Raw genomic sequence first — 19,571 nt, 5'->3', positions numbered from 1 at the left:
CAGCAGTGTGAAATCGACCACTCGAGACAAACAATAATCTTATAAAGATGGGCTGTATGAAAAAAAGTTGCCCTTTCAAAATTGAATTTTCCCATTTGTATTTACGGACCATTATTAATATAGAGAAGAGTGAAATGGATTATATTAATATCCTTCAGCAAGTAGTGCGAGGGTTGGAAAATGAGTAAGTATTTGCATGTAATTACAGCTCAGGCTGCCTGTAATATAAGCAGCTGCCTGTAAAAGCAAGCAGCTGGCAAGCAGTGGAACTGGGCATTGGCAGCTGTTTCATCCCCCTATGAAATACTCCACAACATCATTATATTTCCTCCCAGCCTCCATGGAAATTTATATGTGACACCTGTGACAGTAAGTTAATGCAAGAATATTTTGTTCAGAAGATTTTTTCCTTTCTCGTGAGCTCCATCTCTAAGAGGCAATGCGTGCTGCCACCGTGAGGAAGTCACATCTCTTTGGGTGAGTGGTACAGGACAAAACCCATCTCACCATGCAATCAGCCCCTGCGTGTAGAAATAGGTGGAATATGGGGAAAACCTCTCATAAACCCACTCCTGACTTACCTTGGGCTCGAGTGCCTGAGCAGTCCTCAGTGTTCCTCACATTGGGGCAAGCAGAGAAAGGACTGCAGAAAAAGAAAAGTATTTTCCATTGCCTGTTTGCAGTGGCTGATGCCTGGGTCATCTCGTTTTGTCTCAGATGAGGAATGTGCACTGGGATCTGTACCTTTGAGAGTTGCAAAACCAGGCAAGGACTGTTCTGCCTGAAAGGCTGCTCCCAAGTCAAATTGCTCTATAATTCTATAATATTATGATGTTACGATTCCTACCTTTCTTCCCTTACCTTTGTACTCTTCCTCCAAATAGTGCCACATGATCTCCCTCTCTCTCAAAGAACTGAGTATGACTGTAAGTCTTAAGGTGTTATGTTATCTTTAGATAGTGACAAGCCAATAGAAAAGGCAGAACAAAGATACTTTTAACAGTGGCTGGTAAGGATAAAAATGAAAAATTAGTGTAAAGTCATTCCTGGGTACTGTATGAGCATAAAAAAGAAGTTGGTTTAGGACAAGTAATTTAATGTCCTTACAGAAAGATTTTCCAAAACAATTCCTTACTTAAAACAACATAAATTGCAATAAAAACAATAATTTTCCACAAAAATTGTACTACTGACCTGATTCAAATCTCAGTGGTACTTAAACTATGAAGTAGTAAATTATAGAGTACACTTTTTCTGGTTTGTTGTTCTGCCCAAATGTACATTTTCAACATTCCACCTAAAGACAGATATCTTAGTGTTATTTAGTATGTGGAATTAGGAGTCTGCTACAGATCAAATTAGGATTTTTAAAATAATTTAAAGTTATAAACATGTAAGAGAAATCAAGTTAACAAGATCACTCAGTTATATAAAATTTACAGGTACAGGAGATTAAATATACCCAGTTGCATTTGGATACATTAATCATAATTTCAAATCTTCAGGTATATAAACTTAATTTTATACTTGAAGGCAAATAATTTAAAATAAAGTCACAAATTATCTGAAGCCAAAGTATGTAAAAGGTCTTCTCAAAGACATTACTAATATAGTTTCAACATCTTCACTGGGAGGTAGTGCAAGACATAAAGCAGTGGGCTTTTTTAGTGAGATTATACTCGATTATTCTGAGGCAAATACAGAACAAGATTAGTCAAAGGGGAAAAAATACAAATGGAGTAGCATAGAAAATTATAACCAAATAGTATTAAGATGATATTTTTTCAACTCTATAAAGACCCATGTGAAATATCTTCTGGAATCCAAGAGGAAAAGGTAAAAATGAAAAAGAACATGAAGAATATGTCAGTAGATCTGTAAGTTAAAATCCTTGCAATATGAAGAATAAGAAATGAGTCATGATCGTGGTCTGTTTCAATGGTTTTATTAACTATCCATCACCAACTACATCTTAAAAAGCACTTGCAAGAGACAAGAAATAAATAAATCATCTGTTTACCAGAGGATTAAACAGAAGGTCAGCAAAGCTTGGTTTTCCATCAGGCTTTGTCTCTGACCTCACTGCTCCATGCCTTTGTGTGCCTCCCCACACTGTGGGAAAGTGTCAGCTTTTAGTTTAGGGTGGAGTTCACCTCAGTTAACTTCCAATGGCACCAGTGGAAAAATTGACACCTGAGCAACACCTCCCCAGCCTCCCTCCATACTCAAAGGAGAGAAGTTGGCATCTTGGGGGGTGATTTGGTTATCCTGTTTCAGATTAGGACAAGTCTTCTCATCATTAGCAGCATTAGGAGCGTTGTGCCCTAATAGTACTTATTACTCTCCTTAGGTGTCAGCAGATCAGATAAAACTGCCTGCAATTGAAATCTGAGCAGGTTAACTCTATCTTTACATATGCTTGCATGGTAACTCCAGCCTCACTTCAGGTTCCTAAGGCAGTGTGATTGGACAGTTAACATATAAAATTAAAATGAGGAGGTTTCCAGGCTTTTTCGAGATTTTTCACTCTGACTTGTACCCTTGTACACTTGAGCTCTTTTAAGCAGAATTTGTCTTTATTCTCTGCCTTTTAGAGTCTTTAGCACATGCTGATGAGGACTATGAAATTACTTCCAAAAATGCTTTTAAACTTTTGGTGAATCATCCTAATTTAACCTTTTCAATACTTGGAAAATGCCATCAAAGAAAAGAGAGGCTATAGGTCTAAAGTTTCTAGAGATGTCTGGCAGCAACAATAATACTGAATCTTAAAGTCTTCTAATGGACAGGAAAAAAATAAATGGCCTTCAGAATTGTTTGCCTTTTTGCACTCATCATCACTGAGGGAAAGTGAGCTCATCTCACAAACCTGCTGTACATGACCAAACAGAAGTCTAAATACTTTAAATCCCTTTTAAGAATGAAAATTTTGCTAAAAGACAATAACCCTGGCAATATTGAGATATAAGTAAGTGCCTGAGATGGGAGGAAAAAGGAACCTGTGCTTGTGATCTAATCCCAAAACACAATTAAATGCCTGAGAAATAGATAAGGAAAGAAATTGTAAGTCTGATGGTCTGAACAACTTTTGGCCACTGAAGCTACAGTTCTATGTTGGAACAGAGAGACAGACAGACAGACAGACACATATTTTCTTCCCTTTGGCCTGTATCTGCCTCTGTAGAATAGATTATTTACTTACAGTAATTGTGTGAAAAAAAAATGGGCTGTCTGGTATTTCAGCTGAGCATTGTAGGATTACTGGTAATAGCAGTCAGCTGGATTTGTAGTCAAAATATGCCTTGTGAAAGTAAATATTATTGACACATAGATTTAAATATAGTTATCAACCTATTGTTATTTTGCAATATTATTTGGGAATTTAGGATGTATTTCACATAGGAAACGTACATAATCTGTTATTAATTTCATCTGAACTAATTAAAAGAGTAAAAAAAAAGGCCTTGACTTAAATTTCCAATCCTGAGTCAAATTTAGGTGATAGGCTTTGGATTTCAGTAATTGGATTTTGAAGTGAAAATGCCTTTGAGGATAGACTTCAATCTTGTATAGATTGATAGAGAATAATCAAATTTCAAAATAATGCTAGTAATTAATTTTCACTTACCTTGACTCAGCCTAGGAAAGATTAGAGCTATCAATTTTCTTTTTATTTTTAATTGCAGACTCCCCTGTAAAATATTTTAAGTCAAAACCTCTCCAGTGTTGTAGGGTTGGTAGGAAACAGGCAGTACAGCATGGAGATCAGTTTTGGACTGCAGCAAGGAAGGAATTTCTAGAAAGACCAAGACTTCAGAAGACCATACCTGATTCCTATCTTTTCCACCAAGCATACAGTCTACCACTTTTGTCCACAGTTATCAAACATCTTCTGTAAAACTGAAACAGAAGGCGTCTATATTATTTAAATTTTCAATGAAAAATAAAATATATTCAACCCAGAATTCAGAATTTTGATTGAATCTAATTTACTCATCCCTTTTTAGCTAGAAGTAACATGAAGCAAAGAAGCCCATTCCTATGTTTGCACTTGCACCAAGAAATTAAAAATATTCCACTTTCTGTACAAATAATCTGCAATTAAAAATCACAGCAAAAAAAAAGAGTGTTAACGACCAGTTAAGAGCAGCCATTTATACATGTCATTGGTTTTGCTACAGGCTGCCATGCAGAAGAAAAAAAATCAGTAGTGTGTATGGGTTTCATATCTAGAAGATCAGCTGCACTTTTGCTATAAGTTTTAGATAAATGTTTAGTTCTGGATTATGATTCCCAGTAGATGATGTAGCAAATACTGCCACTGCAGACTGCTGGAACATATCTGTGATGTTTTATTTTATTCAGTTGAATGTTTCAGAAGAGATTCAGATCTAATTCATAGTGTTTTGTTGCAAAGAGAATGTCAAAGCCTCATATTTCTGACTAGGATAAGGGCAGCTGGGCAGAAAGTGATTTAATTTGGCTAAGACCTCAGCAGCCTACAATACACACATAAAATGCTGGAAGTCATGTAACCAGCAATCAATACTCTGTATAGCTGGACTTCTCAATTAAAGATTCAGTGAAGGATCATCATCATCCTGCTGCATAAAGCTGTAACCATACTGCAGTCCTGTAAAACAGCCTTGCTAGGCTCTGGAACTAGCAGTTGAATGCAAAATCTGTGTGCTTTTGAAATTTGTTGCATATTATACTTGAACTGCTTGTCCACAGAAAAACTGACTGATAATCCCTACATTGTCAGAAAGTCCTCATCCTCTAAGCACAGAAGAAGCTTTTGTTTTTACTTTTCTTATCAGTGAACAGGTGATGCAGTGGTAAAAAGAACAAGCTGATATACTGAATAAAATCTCCTGCATTCTCTTTTAAAATATGGGATTGTATAGCAGGAAAATAAAAACTGTGTTAGATCCATTGGTTCTGACTGCTCCCAAGGCAGGTGAGTACACATTTACACTGATGTATCATTCCCCAAGTAGTACAGTATCGGTGCCTACCACCTTGGTGTTTCCTTACTCCAATGTGGATATGTCAAAATTATTTAACATTGACTATATTTTATCATTTTATTACAGATAGCTCAAATAAAATATGATTTTCCTTATTGGTTACCATACAAACTCAGAACAGACAAGGGCCATTAAAAAAGAAAATTCATTCTAAAAAGAAGGTGATGATTTAATCATCTCTAATTTAATTATTTCTTTACAAGGAAGTAGTTGATACTAATTCTTTCAGCCCAATCATTATTAATTTGAATAGATGCTCTCTTGGACAAAGTGGTACTTTCACGATCACCATGGTGAGAAGGTCAGATTAACAGAGAACAACTGATTTGTGATAAAATTTTTATATTTGGGAAAATGATATATTTATTAAAAAGAAAAAAGAAATTGAAAACACACAAAAGAAAACTATAATGTCACTCAATTTTTCTTCTTCTTCTGCCTATTTAGTCTCTTGTATTCTGTCCCAAGTGCTCCTTTGTTCCAAGTGTATTCAAATGTTTGGTTTGTTGGTCTACCCTAATATGCAGAAGCAGCCAAAATTTTGTGTCAGGTAGAGTTACATCCAGCAAAGTCTACTGCAGTGGACACCTTGGATAGCCCACCCCAGTCTCTCTTCTTCTGACACTGAATACAGAGTTAGTTTTTTCCTGGACGTGAAATTTTTTTCATGACCAGAAACCACACTGTTTGGTGTTCAGACGATGGAACATCACTCTAAGTTCAGGTGTAAGTAACAAAAATCTCATCTTTAGGCCTGTGTCATTTCATGGTTTCATAGGGTAAAATCTGTATGAAATTGTTGGTAGTAATATTACTATCACTGTTAATAATAATCTGTCAGCATCAACAATATATAAACATTGTCATCACTGAAAAGTGCAGTGGTTCATCAGTGAAATATTCACCACTTCCTTAAAACCAAGGGAAAATGTTTTGTATGACAGGACTAGGGACAGATTTTGGAAGATGCATGAACAAAAATTTTGGTAAAATTTTCCTGCAATACAGAGTTCACAGATGCAGTAGTTAAATTATCACACTAAATTCTGATTTAAAAAAAAAAAGAAAGGGAGAATAGAAATATTATCTAAAAAGACTAATCAAATGAGATTAAAAAGCACACTTTAGTGTTCTCTAAACCTCAGAGGTCAAGGACATTTTCAGTGATACAGTGCTCTAAGAGCTCTGCTGCAATAAAAACGTCTAAGGACAGCCCCGAGCCAGGATGTGACTTCTAGAACCACACATTAAACCCAGCTCCAGATAGTGAATCTGAGACATAAATGAGCCTGTGGAAATCAATGCTGAATCATCCAATGTTTTCCAAGTTCTTTATTTAGCATCTAGAGCAGGCTAGAGTTCAGTCAATGCAAAGTTTTTCATCAACACATAAATGGAATGCAGCTTCTGCAAACATCACAGGAAATCATCCCAATTCAAATCCAGGCTCACCAGCTGTTGGCTATTCTTCTATTCAAGAACTTGGTTTCAGTTCTGAAATATTAAAGGGCAAATAAGAAATATGTATTTCCCTCTGATACATTCAAGTTTTAAGCACTCTCTTATGATGACTCAATGCTGTTTTCTAATTCACGAAAGGGAAAGCCTGTTTACTGACACTGAAATTACATTTCTCAATGTAAGGACAGGGTTTGGGTCAGGAAACCTCTTAGAACAGATCCTTCTCTTTCTCATTATACTGATTTAGCTAAATGGCAGTTTTGGAAATAGAGAGTGCCATAGCAATAATTATGGAGTTGATATTCTCTTGAGTTTGAGAACTTCTGAACTTAATGTTCTTAGTATCTATGGTTCCTTGTATCTTCTGATGTCCATAGGAAAATTAGACAGGAATGGACTGATGTTTTGGAATGGAGATAAGCATATGAGATTTTTTAGATTCTGAGTTTTATTGCTTGTTTCTATTTTCATTTATTGTTTATTCCATGTTTAATTCATGACAGAAAAATCAAAGCATATGTAATGTTGACTGTTTACTTTTATACACAGAATACAACAGAGGATATAAATATAAATAGCAAAATTTTCAGCAGCTGGTAAAAAGCAAAAAGGAAACTGGAATGCAGGAATTTAGCATTCAAGTCTTTTATCAGGCTAACAAGTGAAAAAAATGATCAGTATAGAAAATACGACATTAACCATTACCACAGTTGTTTTTTGTGAAGGGATCCTACAGCTCCATTAAAGGAATTACTAAAATTGGAAAAAATATATCCCGGGAACAGAGGTATTTGATGGATGCCCATTAAACGATGAGTGTGGTTGAAAGGGGAAGTTATTTTCTTCTTGCAGTATAATGGGACATGAAATGAATCTTGAAGGATTCCAATTCAAAATGCACAGTGGTAGTTTGCAACCGTGTCCCACACTCTCCCAGTGAAGAATTTCTTCCTAATATCTAATCTAAATATACTATCTTTCAGTTTAAAGTCATTCCACCTTGTCCTATAACTACATGCCCTTGCATAAACTCCAGCTTTCTTGTAGGCCCCTTTTGGGTACTCAAGGATCCTATAAGGTCTCCCTGGAGCCTTCCCTTCTCAACACTGAATAGCCCCAACCTTTTCAGCCTGTCTTTGTAACAGAGCTGCTCCAGCTCTCTGATCGTTTTTGTCACCCTCCTCTGGACTCCCTCCAACAAATCCATGTTCTTCTCATGTAAGCAGATCCAGGGCTGATGCAGCACTGCAGGTGGGGTCTCAGCAGAGCAGAGCAGAGGGGCAGAATCCCCTCCCTGGCCCAGGAAACCTTTGGCTTTCTGGGCTGGGAGTGCACACTGACAGCTCATGTTGAGCTGCTCATCAACCAACATCCTCCAAGTCCTTCTCCTCAAGGGTGGTCTTGATCCATTCCCTGCCCAGCCTGTACTTGTGCTTGGGATTGTCAAATAGATAAACATGGGGAAGTTGTAAGTAGGATGCTGGAAAAGATTTTAACACAAAAGATTTTAACACCTGAAAAAGTCCCTCTGCTCCTGTGTTCTGTTATTTGTGAAATATATACCAGCAATTGTAACCTATACAGCGCTGCCCAGTCCTGTTCAGTCTTGAAGCTTTAACTTTATACTTATCTGGCAGCACAGATGAATTAGCTGATTCTCTTAGATAAAAAGAGAAGCTGATGGTGAGAGAAAATGACCTTAGATTTGAAGAAAATAATGCTAGGTTCCAGACCATCTGTAAATCTTTAATGATGCTTTTAGTAATTTCTGAAGTTTCATTTCTGAGCCCATCTTGAAAAGAAATTGTTTCCAGTGACTTTAATGTTCCATCTACAGGGCACAACTGTCAAATTGCTAGGTACTGCTCTATTTAAAAATGCCATTATCAATCATTTTTGGTTTTATAATGCAATTAGTTACTGCTAAGAACAAAAATTTCACAACAAGGTTACAGTAAAGACTGCCACATTTGCAGAATTTGAACTGAATGGCAGTAAACCTCTCATAAATGATGTTTCAGCTGATAACAGCAGGGAACTCTGCAGACTGGAGAGCTACTCTAGCAATACGAGTTTTGTGCCCATGGTTTTATTTCTTGAGCACTAATGTCAGTCTGGTTTTAGATTAAAGAATTAGAGTCCCCAAAAGAAAACAACATAATGAAAAAAAATTTGAGAAGTCTGAAGTAATGCCAGCATGACCTATACAAGGCAGTAAAAATACTCAAAATAAAACTGTTCTTCATAACTCCTGGAGAAAAATTCTACTCATTTCCACTTTTCTGAAGTGATAAGATGGAATAGAGATGGACCGGGTGTATTTATAAAGAACCCTTTGTAACAGCTAATATTCTGAAATAATAAGAGGAAAGAAAACCTTTCTTGTTTATTCCCTCTCAGGAGTACATTTTCAGGTAGGTAGGACATAATTTGATCAGAACTAAGCATTCTCTTGATGTGGCACAAAAGTGTTCTGCCTTACCACAGTGTCATCAAATCCTGCAAGGGGAATGTGAGACAAAAGAACATGGCATCTAACTCTGGCTAAAAATCCCGAAAGATAATCAGATCTCTTACTACTCTTTTTGGTACAAATATTTTAACACAACTACCTCGGCTGGTAAAATCAGTAGGGTAGAACAGTACTAGAAACAACTACGTGATGAGGAAGCAAAGGCGAGGATAAGACTTGGGAGAATTGTACTGGAAAGTTGTGTTCATGCTGTAACATGCAGGAAGTCATGGGATGACCAAAGCTGAGATTTTTGTTGTTTGGGATACCTGTGGAAGACCCTGCCTACAGACTGCTCTTGCAAGAGGAAGGAGAGATATTCTTTGAATTCCCTCAGTGACTGAAAGCCTATAAATCCAGGCTTCAGGATAAGAATCAGAGGAGGTCTCTGAAGGTGCTTGGTTTGGTATCCATTTGAGAGCTGCTTGTCACCAACCTCGCCCTCCTGCAAAATGGAAATGCCAAAACCATACAGTTTCACGCTCTTTGTCCTGTCAAAGAAAAATATCTTCACTCAGGTGAGGAATTCATTCTGATCAACTGCATATTTGGTAGGAAATTGTGTGCTAAAACAGTGTGTCTTCCTACCAGCTGTGTCCCTGTTATACCAGCCTGAATGTCCTCACAGTTCCCAAACGAGCTATGGGTCATCCAAAACTAAAATAACTAACACAAATATTCTGAGAAATGTAAACAAATAACACTTTTTTATAACTTTCAGCTCTGCATCTGACTTTGGTAAATGAAGTAACATATATCACAGCTTGATGCAGGATGGATATTAGGAGCAGATAGGTAACAAAAACATAAGTCTCATGCTGTATCTGAGGCTGGATCTCCAAAATGAAAATAATGTCTTAGACCCAAGGGTATGTCACAGGAAAGCCAGAGATGAAGGCCAAGTGGCATTCTATGTGTAAGTAAGATATGTTATACATTTAAGTACAATTTCATTTCTGAAGGGACAAACTCAGCAGCAGTAATATTCCCCAGTTGTCTCATTGCCAGCTGACTGGATTTCACTGTCACATATATATGTCTGTATAACCCCATTCCAGTAAAAATACTAAACAATATAAAAAATTTAACTACAGTTTCACATATGTTACAAGGCCATTATCTTCTGATTTTAATACACCTCCTATTATATGCAGATTTGTAATAAAAAAATATTTTATATTTTTATATATCTTAGAGTTTAGCTAATGAAATTAAATTTTTTCAGGGACTACCTGTTGGGTTAAAGGGAAGGCAGAGGTCAGGACCTAGAACACAATTTTATCTTTTCAAAGATTATTTTTCAAAAATAAAAACTGAGTAATAGTCTCAAATATATATATATATATATATATAAATAATATAAAATGTAAAATATGGCACTCTTTAAGGCTTTGTCATTAATGACAAGGTCAAACATGGTACTTTTTGCTCCATTGATTCAGTGATTCACAGCCCAAGTGAGGTCAAAACTTATGCACAGAGCACAGTTAAATCAAGGTTAGACAATCAGGATTTTGTACTACAAGATAGTGTGCCAGGAGATTACAAAAGTACTAGGAAATTTACATTTGAAACATGCTTTATTAAGATTATTTATTAATTTTCATGACTGAAAAAGCCCTGTAATTTTATCACTATAACTATTTCTGTTTATAGAAAACAAGTTAATAACCAAAATGTCTGCCTGAAATCTAAGGGGGTGGTTTTACATGTACTCATATAAACATGAAAACAGACAGAAACTGCTTTGTCCACTGCTTTGAGTGTTGTTTACACACTCTCAAGATAGCTTTTATGCAACAAATGTGTTGGAGTAACTTCACAAGTTACGCAAATGTTTTTTCTAATCAGAATTCAACCTAAAACTCAAAAGTTCCTTTGCACAGTAAGAATTTCCTATTGCAGTCCTTCCACAAGTGCACAGTGTGCAGTCCTTTGCATCTACGCTTAAATAAAGACAAGGCCTTAGTTGAAGTATGACATTTAGAGAATGGAGTAAAATCATATCATCTGACATCAGAAACTTACTAATATGTGGCTTATTTCTTCCTAACCAAAATGAAATTGATTGCAATTCAAGGCTTGTATTTTACTGAGTGTAATTGGAAGTTTTCCATCTGGGTTATTTGCTGAATGCTGTCAATGAGTTAGTGTGTTTAAGCTCCCAGAGGACTACTCAGGCAAAAGGTCCGCAGATCAAAGGCACTCTATTCAAACAATTCATGTAGTTTCTTTCAAGTATATTTAAGGTTACTTGGTTTGGGAAAAGTCATCATGGAAAAAGGTTGTTTTGAGAAGTGACCTGGAAAAAAAGGAGAAGTAAAGTACACAAGTGGGAAGTTCATAGGGAGGATGTAAAGATGTTAGAAATGTAGATGGATTTGGAGAGAGTTGGCAAGACACAGCATACGTGTCTGGAAGACAAGGCTAAACCATGAATGCAAACTGGACTTACTTCAAGAAGTCAGAAATTTACCTTTTTTGAAAGATTTGTTAGAATTTCTATAGTTTTGTTAGGTGAACAAACAGCACTGAATGCATCAAATTATTTTACAGATGAATGTCTGCATTATTGCCTGGAGAAAAGGAGGCTCAGGGGACACCTCATTGCTCTCTCCAACTGCCTGAAAGGAGGGGGTAGCCAGGTGGGGTCAGGCTACCAGCCAGGCTACCAGCAACAGGATGAGAGGCCACAGCCTCAAGCTGTGCCAGTTGAGGTTCAGCCTGGACATCAGGAAGAATTTCTTCATGGAAACGTTTGTCAGGCATTGGAATGGGCTGCCCATGAAAGTGGTGGGGTCACTATCCCTGCTTTGAGAAACAACTGGATGGGGCCCATAGTGCTATGGTCTAGTTGACAAGCTGGTAATAGGACTTGATGATCTTGGAGAGATTATTTAACCTAAATAATTCTGTGATTCTTTAATTACCTTCCACATGTACATCATATTTTTGCTTGTACAAATACACATATATGCTTACCTAAAATTTCTTACAGACTCTGTCAATCAAGTTCTACCTCAAAATGTCCAGTTCAAATAGCCTTGTTAAAGAACAAGCTATTTTAAATTTGCTATGTGTTTTCCCCAAAAAATTAAAGGAATGTTCTTTTCTCTTCTTTTCTTTTCTTTTTTCTTTTCTTTTCTTTTCTTTTCTTTTCTTTTCTTTTCTTTTCTTTTCTTTTCTTTTCTTTTCTTTTCTTTTCTTTTCTTTTCTTTTCTTTTCTTTTCTTTTCTTTTCTTTTCTTTTCTTTTCTTTCTTTTCTTTTCTTTTCTTTTTTTGTTTGTTTTGACACCCTTGTAACTTGAATTTAGTTGAATTTCTTTAAGATCCTCTTTGCTTTATGCAAGTCTTTTGTCCTTTGGCTTAATTCAAGCTGTTGGTTTACAAAACTGATCAGGACACATGATATATTTTGTGACTTATATGTACAACTGCTTTACAGCAAAACACATAAAATGACCATGTAGATCCAGAACACTCAAAACTTTAGAAAAGCAAAAACAAAATGCCAGGGTATTATGAATTCTTCTTAGGACCTTCATATGAAAAATGAAAATTAAGATAATTAATTTCAGTGTTGCTTTCTCTGCTTAAGTTTACAGAATATTTCCCTACCCTGCTGGCTGAAGACTGTTTTGCTACATTCCTATTACATGTGCAATAAACAGCCAAGGTCAAGGTAATGAAAGTAGGTGTGTAGATGCTATTCTATGAAAACATAAAGAATACTATCATTAGAGGCCTAAGTGGACTATATCTTGTCACTTTTCACAGATACTGAAATATTTTTATCTTGCAGTTCAAGATATTTTTTTACCACAAGATACTTTTTTACCACAAACTCTTGCAATTGCAAAATGTGTATTTCTCCTACCAGCAGTCTTCTTTGGGCTGGAATGAGCAAACAGAACTGACATAACTATATGTGGGTCACAAAAATATCAATATATGAGCTGGTCATAGATTCAAAGAGAATCTCAGCCCAGTTTTGACAACTAACCAAGTTTTCTTCAACACTGCTATTGTTTTGTGAGAAGTGTCCCTGTTGTTGTCAAACTGTAAGCTCTATATCCACTCTGTTGCTAAATGAGGAAATACAAGCTTATGAAATTGCTACAGTATTTATAACCTCCTGTTACAGAGACAGATCAAGTTAGCAAACACTGTACTTAAAGCTCTGTTGACATTATCAGTGTTGCTAGTGCAGAAACAACCTCGCAAAAGAAACAAAGCCAGCTTGGCCAGTGCTTTACCTCACTCTTCTGCCAAGTGGAACAGTACAGAAGCAACAGGAACCAAAACTTGTATTCAGGCTTCTAAGCAGACAGCAGAATACTGGTCATGGGGATGGCTTAAGCCCCCATCCCTGGAAATATTAGAGGCTGGATTGGATGAGATGCTGAGCAATCTGATTGAGTTGAAGATATCCCTGCTGAGGGCATGGGGGTTTAGGCTGGATGACCTTTAATGTTCCTTTAACCCAAATTATTCTACAATTCTGTGTTTGCAAGTAACATCCATGCTGTCATCATCTGCTTATGTTACAAGACTAGTTAGAATAATATGCGGTTGCTGTTTTGAAATGGAGAAAACAGTGAAGTGTGAGCTGTGTGTATAACTCTCATGTTTTATGAGCAGACACAGCCCCAAAAGGGGTGCATGCCAAGGCCTGACCTGAAAAGAAAAAGATATACAGAAGAGGCAGAAAGCAACATACTTACCAACATTAAGTAACATATACCTTGCAGTTTTACCTTGGTGCTTAGTATTTCTCTTTCATCTCTGTGTTGTAAAAAGAATAAAAAAAAGAGTATTCCCTGTCATTAAGAGAATCTGGATCCCAGTGAGATTTATGATCTATTTTCTTAAACACTCTTCTCTTTTCACATACTTTCCTTATCATTTCCTGCTCAGAATACCTGAAGTTTTGCAAATCACTATTAGTGCCTGAAAAATTCTGCTGAATTTAAGGCAGTCAGGGATAGTTGCTGAATGCTGATGCAAAAGGCTGCCTGTCTGGGAGGAAAAAAGCACCACCCAGAAGATCAGGAAAAAGACAAAGAAGAGAAGCGGAAAAAAATTTCACCCACTCAGACGAAGGTAGAAAAAGGAAAGAATTACAGTAACCGCAGCAAGCTTGCTTGTAGAAGGAGCTTTCTATCTTTGGTAAGTACTGGCATTAATGCCAAAAAACTCTCCAGTCCCTATTTTCCTTTCTACAAAATCCAGCCACGTTTTCACATTTTCCAGTCGTGATAGTGATGTTTTGGCAGACTCAGAGATGAAGGCATGGCCTGGTTAACAGCTATCAGAATGCTTTGTGTCATTCTGCATCTCAAAACGGAGTGAAAGTATAATTGACCTGGACTGACTGGTATAAAAATAAGAAAGTGGGGATGGGTGATTTGATTTCTATCTGTGCAACGCTCCATTGAGAAAGCTGAATGTTTCATTGTATGCATACTGCCTACCCCACTTCCAAAGCAGTCAGCATTGCTTTTACTTGCAAATATGTACCTTGCAAATATTTGTAACTTTATTTCCTATCTACCTGTCTTATTCAATCTCTCGGTTAGTGTTATCAGATCCAAAGGCTTTGGAAGACAAAGTTGCCATCAGGTAGCTCTGAAAACAGCACCTCAAACACAGCAGCTGATCAAATACTCCATGTTTTGACCTAAGAAGTATCTCACACCTTTAAGTGAATGAAGGTTCCCCAGAAAAGTCCAGCTTCCAAAATTACAAAATATAGCCTACCAAGTGCTCTAAATCATAAACATAACAGTACCTGAACATTTATTTCTTCCTCATATAAGGAACATTTATTTTTTCCTCATATATACCTCATAAGGGCATATCGTTTTTCTAGTTGGTGAAAATGAAGAAGAGCACCATCCATACTTTGTGTGTGTGTGTCCATATTGTCTATAAGCATATGGGGGTATCACTACAGCTTGTGCAAGTGTGATAAAAATAGCATTACCTATCCATTTCATGCCAATAGTACTGAAGAGAAGACAGTGATGACTGCCAAGATGACCAAAGTTAATTTTCTCCATTAGTAGGTTCTGTTGAGTACATCAGGACTTTACTTCAATGTTTATATGTTGTTTACACTGAAGAACATTAGATGAAGCCTGTTCTTTTAGAATGTAGTACTAACTTGTGGACTTACACATGGTCTAGCAGTGATCTGAAGACTTAAAACATGGAAGCAGACAGGCCAAAACTTTTCCAGTTAATGCTGCTGACACCCAGGAGACACAGGTGTCCATGTATCCTGAAACCCTAAGCCCAACTGCCTTGGCTCTGTTAGTCTCCCATCTTTTCTTCTCAATTGCCAAAGCTATATGTAAGTCCTGTGTGGGACCAGGCAAGTCCTGGGAGGGTTTATGACCTTGGGCTTCGTGATGATGGAACTGACGGTATTCCTGAAGAGCCAGGCTGCTTCTGAAGGCAGAGAATTGCATTTTCCTGGTGCTACATCCCTGCCCACATCCATAAAGTGAGCTGAGCATCTTGCTCTTAGATCTGATGGATGGCTGTATAGTATTCCAGGTGTTGCTCACAGCATACTGTACAATATGCAAAGACTAATGATATATTTAAAACGAAAGTAAAAGCATAATATCAACTCATAATAACTAATATAAATAAATATAAAGAAAAATAAATACCAAAGCAAAGCCACATCATAAAGAGTGTATATTTTTCATTCTTTAATCTTACTTCTATAACAAATGAGAGACGAGGGTAAAAACAGATGTATTTGCTTTTCCCCACAGCAGTTTCTTTAACATTTGAGCCCGTGCAATTACAGACGTACAACCAGGTCATGACACTTATCAGATGAGAGGATATGAGTCATCTGAGGCTTATGGAAAAGATGCTGACAGCAGAAGATCCTTAATTTGGCAGATACATAAGTGGAAAAAAAAAAGTAATGACTCCCCATCTACCTTTCTCAGATTCAAAACCAGAAAATGTGACAGGCTCATTTTATCTTATCAATATGTGAAACACCTTCATACTCTCATAATTACACACACATGGACAGACTGCAAAACCAGCTATAGCTAACATTTGTTGAACTGACAACTTTCACTGTTTCTACTGTAAGAATAATTAAATTTGCTTGTTTTATGACTTTTGCCTACAGCTAACCAGGTTATTTTTCAAGGCTAACAAAATAAGGGCAATAGCAGATTGCAAAACATTTAATCTCTAGGCTTTGGAAGGTCTTACTGAGCACAATATATATATACGTAAGGGAGGAATTTTGAAAGATGATGTGCATTAGTTGATATTACACATTTTGGAAAATTGAAGAATTTGGCACATTACTTCAGGGTGTATTTTGACCAAATCTATAGCAAGAAGAGGTCTTTTTTGCTACATGGGAACTAAGGCCCAGACAGTAGTTCTCAGAGCTAAGCTGTCTTATGGACACAACTGAGGTGAATCAGTTTGCATAAAACTTAATATTGCACTTATTTTTTCTTTACTGTCACAATAAAGTCCTTACAGATAATTTAATATTTTATAAAGGAGAAAACACATCCAGTTCTGTAATACGTCTGCTGACCTTCTATATGTGCTCTCTCAGTCTGTGAAAAAAATACATTTTTCTCCATGGTTTCTGTCATGTGCTGTTGAAAGCTCAATTTCAGTTCTCTAATGCAGAACTTGACTGAGCAAAGTGTGCAACAGCAAAACCAGCTCATCCATACAAAGAAGAAGCAAAAGAGGAAAAAATTCCAACTATTTCCTTTGGCAAGAGAAGGGAAAGGAGAACTAAACTGCCTGTTAAGCCACAAAAAGCTCTCTAATATGAGTATCAAAAAGGAAAAGATTCATATATTTCTTCCCCTTGTAAGCAACTTATAAAGACAAAATTTAAAAGGCCTGAGAACCTACTTATGAAAAAGTCTTATTATTTAGCAATAATATTCAGTTCATTGCCCAAACATCTATCTCTTGATCCAATATTTCAATCTAATATTTAAGATACCTTTTTAGTGGATGTCTCAGAATTGTCAGTGTAACTTTTAAAAAGAAAAATGTTAATAAAACACTAATGATGAAAAACACTCTGGATAAATTATAGTCATAAATAATTCTGTAAATACCCAGATTCAGCAATCACAATTTCATTAATTAATTTGGTGGCTCAATTCTTCCCTTAATTACAGAATTTGAATTTGTTACTTTCCCAGCATTTTTCCACCCTGGAAAAGGAAAGAGGAGTGAACTTTCTTACCACTCCTCCTGCCAGTAAAAGGCTTGTCATCTTTTTCCTGTTCAGAAAGGCAGGAAAACCAGCTCCATTAATATTATCAGTAGGCCTCATTCTCCCAGAAAAAGGATCTTCAACATCTGGATGGCTTCTGGACAAGATTCTGGACAATAGAGAGTACAACCAGAGCTTTTGGGTTCACCCAAATAGCCAGACACAGCCAGCAGAATTCAACTGAGTGACCTCCATTCTGATGTCAGAAAGAACAGGATCTTTCTGGTTTGCATTGATGGATCTGTTTCCCTTTGACATTTTGAGTTCTATCTTCCCTCCTCTATTAGATATACCTCTACCCTTGTATAATATTTCTTGAAAGAAAATAGGATACTGCTTTTTTCTAGAAACCTTAAATATGACATATATTCTTGAAAATTTATTTCTAATTTCATTTTTTACTTGGAGATATTTTTGAATGAAAAGAAGCACTCAGTATTTCTTTTTTGCAAATGACAGAATAAAAGGAGCAGGCAAAATATCCTATAGCCACTGACTAGTTTCAAAGACACAAAAGCAAACAAAAAATTAACATGTTTTCAAATTCACAAATGTATATAAATGCTGCATGTTTGGAGACATGCCTAGGTGAGAATCATTCAGTATAGACTCAATGAAGGAGGCACTAGACTAACTTGGGACATAAAGAATGACAAAGAATGAGGCTGAACCAGCAGATACTTATGTGAATTTATCAAGAACAGATTTCTACATCAGAACACTGCCCCATTATTAAACTTAACATAATCACCCTGATAAAACTTTGAAGTCAAATAAAGTTTCTGCAGTTATTTTACAATATTTTACAATGTCCTTAGATCCCAAAATCACCAGGAGGCCTAGGCACGACTTTAGTTTCTTGCACTGCATCAAAACCTGCCATGGAACGTTTGCTAGTCCTGGTTTGAGTCCTGCTGTGGCTCCCTCTCTGTCCACCTTGCTGTAGCTGTTTCTTCCTGCAAGAAGGGTACAGATGAGTCACGGTACACAGAGACTTCCATCCTGACATGACCTCAGGGTGTATTTAGAGTGCACAAAACCCCTGGAAGATTATTCTGGGCCCCACAGGTTAGGTGTATCTTGGCTGATCAGCTGACCAACTTTTCACAATAGCCTGATACATTTCCCTCTATCTGATAATTTGGATACTATGGTCTATGCTGTGGATTTAGCACCAAACACCTCAGCTGAAGTAACAGAAGTGATGGTATTAGACAAATCTTGTATAGCAAAGAGTAACAAATTCTCCTTCAGAGCGATACTATGACAATTGAGTTTGTAGTTCATTGCATTCTACTCATCCTAGATTATATAGCTATATATGTGGCATAAATAATTGCATTGAATATACTCTGTATACTCACACAATATAATCCCTCTAAATAAAACCACACTTTAATTTATTTACTTTCAAGTGGATCTTATAGTCATCCCCTTGTAGGTTCCTTGCTCAGGCAGTTACAGAACCATAGGATCACAGAATAATTTAGGAGGCTGCCTAATCCAAGGTCCTCAGGTTGTCCAGTTGAATTTTGGACATCTCCAAGAAAGCACACACTGCCTCTCAGAGAAAATAAGCTGCTATTTAAAAAATGAAAAGTCTAACTGGAATTTTTCAGGTTCGTCTCTTCCTATTGCTGTGCACCACTAAGAGGAGTCTAATTCCTTGATATCCTCTGATCAGGAAATTGTAGACAGCAGTAAGATTTGCCCCTTGGATTCTCTTTTTCATGACTTGCTCAGTTTCTTCTTGTAAGTTCAGTGATCAATCTCCCTGGCCACTGGTGGCCTCCATGAGCCTCATTTCAGTGCACCCATGTCCTACTTGTACTGAGGAGGCCAGAACTGGGAACAGCATTCCCGATGTATCCCATGAGTGAATATACAAGGGAAGTGGAAGGATGATTTCCTGTACCCATTGGCTGCACTTTCTTACAGCCCAAGGTGACACTGACTTTCCTTGCTCCAAGGGCAGTATATTCCATGAGGACTATGGCAGTCACAGTTTTGTTTGTTTGTTTTGTTTTGTGTAGCCTTGGGTTTGGTTTTAGTTAAGTAAAGCATCTTCCTGTTTTTTTATCAAATATTTATCCTTACCCAGGTAAACTGGAACTGTACAAGAGTTGTGATGGGTCTTTACACATGAAGAGATCAAAGACATTTTGACAGTTTTCCATTTTGTTCAGGACAGACAGAAAGACTACATTTCTACTTATTACTTCAACAAATTGATGTTTCTTATTGAATATTCCTTGTTCTGTATTTGAGCAAGAGT

At 36.8% G+C, this 19,571-nt stretch overlaps 1 long non-coding RNA gene across 1 annotated transcript in view; it reads right to left on the bottom strand.

Moving 5' to 3' along the window:
- Positions 1–850, bottom strand: part of LOC148224750 (uncharacterized) — a 38,366-nt gene extending 37,516 nt beyond the window's left edge. Inside the window, exon 1 of the long non-coding RNA XR_015801328.1 lies at positions 582–850. This is a non-coding gene — a long non-coding RNA (uncharacterized LOC148224750). The remainder of the gene's footprint in view (positions 1–581) is intronic.
- Between the last annotated feature and the right edge of the window lie 18,721 nt (positions 851–19,571).

This window comes from Sturnus vulgaris, chromosome 2 (assembly GCF_052056855.1).
Source record: "Sturnus vulgaris isolate bStuVul1 chromosome 2, bStuVul1.hap1, whole genome shotgun sequence".
In the NCBI taxonomy this organism is placed as follows: domain Eukaryota; kingdom Metazoa; phylum Chordata; class Aves; order Passeriformes; family Sturnidae; genus Sturnus; species Sturnus vulgaris.
The sequence above is the reverse complement of the archived record's forward strand: the minus strand, read 5'-3'. Positions and strand labels throughout refer to the sequence as shown.